This window comes from Gossypium hirsutum, chromosome A13 (assembly GCF_007990345.1).
Source record: "Gossypium hirsutum isolate 1008001.06 chromosome A13, Gossypium_hirsutum_v2.1, whole genome shotgun sequence".
Classification (NCBI taxonomy): Eukaryota; Viridiplantae; Streptophyta; class Magnoliopsida; order Malvales; family Malvaceae; genus Gossypium; species Gossypium hirsutum.
This window is the reverse complement of record NC_053436.1, coordinates 56,283,579-56,284,829: the sequence shown is the minus strand read 5'-3', so window position 1 is coordinate 56,284,829 and position 1,251 is coordinate 56,283,579. Positions and strand designations below refer to the sequence as shown.

Here is a 1,251-nt window from a genome sequence, read left to right as displayed (position 1 = left end):
CTCAAGAACGGTTCATTTATAAATCTTTAAAACCTATTAAGAATATCATGCAATCAAGTTTTTGGCACCATTGCTGGGGAACTAGGATATTAGGAACACTCAATTTTTATTACTTTAGTCATTTTACTTTTATTGCAATTTAAAATTTTATTTTCTTTTCTAATTCTTCATTTATTTCCTCCTGACGGCTTTTTTACGGTGAGATCGACCGCACAGTTCGCAGAAATTGGAGAGAAATAAGGCGAAGCCTAAGATACACAGAGGATGAACAAGAGGACGATTCTTCAACCACAACCGAGGAGATGGCTGAAAACCAAGAAAATCCACTACCTTCTGCGATTGCTGCTAATCCAGTAAATTAGAATCCTGCTCCACACACTATGTATGATTATGCTAAACCTAATTTAACAGGAACTGAGTCAAGTATAGTTAGACCTGCTATTACTGCGAATAAATTTGAACTGAAACCTAACACAATTCAAATGATACAACAGTTTGTTCAGTTTGATGGTTTGCAGGACGAGGATCCCAATGCTCACTTGGCAAATTTCTAAGATTTTGCGATACCTTTAAAATTAATGGCGTTTCTAATGACGCCATTTGCCTTCGGTTGTTTCCCTTTTTGTTAAGGAATAAGGCTAAACAATGGATGAACTCGTTACCACGAGGGTCAATCACTACTTGGGAACAATTGACCGAAAAGTTTTTATTAAAATATTTTTCGCCAGCTTAAATAGTCAAATTACGTAAAGATATCTCTTCTTTTGTACAGATGGATTTAGAAACACTCTATGATACATGAGAGAGATACGAGGACCTTTTGAGCAGGTGCCCTCACCATAGGTTACCGCTTTGGCTATAGGTTCGAACGTTTCATAATGGCCTGAATTCTTTGACTCGTCAAATGATTGATGCAGCCACTGGAGGAACTATCAATAATAAGACACCTGAGGTGGCTTACGAATTTATTAAGGAGATGTCACTAAATAACTATCAGTGGCAAGTTATGAGAACAAAGCCGACGAAAGCAGCCGGTGTTTTCAACCTCGACACGGTCACCATGCTCTCTAATAAGGTAGAACTCTTAAATAAGAAAATTAATGGTTTCCTTAGTTCTTCATAGGTTCACCAGTAATGCAGTGCGAAGCGAGTGGAGGTGGATCAAGCAGTTCAGAATACCCACCTTATGGCCACAACATGGAGAACGAGCAGTTAAATTACATGGATAACAATCCTCGATCTCAAAACAAT

General features: G+C 38.0%; 1 non-coding gene across 1 annotated transcript; it reads right to left on the bottom strand.

Annotated features, from left to right (window-relative positions):
* Positions 1–739: 739 nt before the first annotated feature.
* LOC121213350 (small nucleolar RNA R71) lies at positions 740–846 on the bottom strand. The gene has a single exon (XR_005908733.1). It is a non-coding gene; the product is annotated as a small nucleolar RNA R71 (small nucleolar RNA).
* Between the last annotated feature and the right edge of the window lie 405 nt (positions 847–1,251).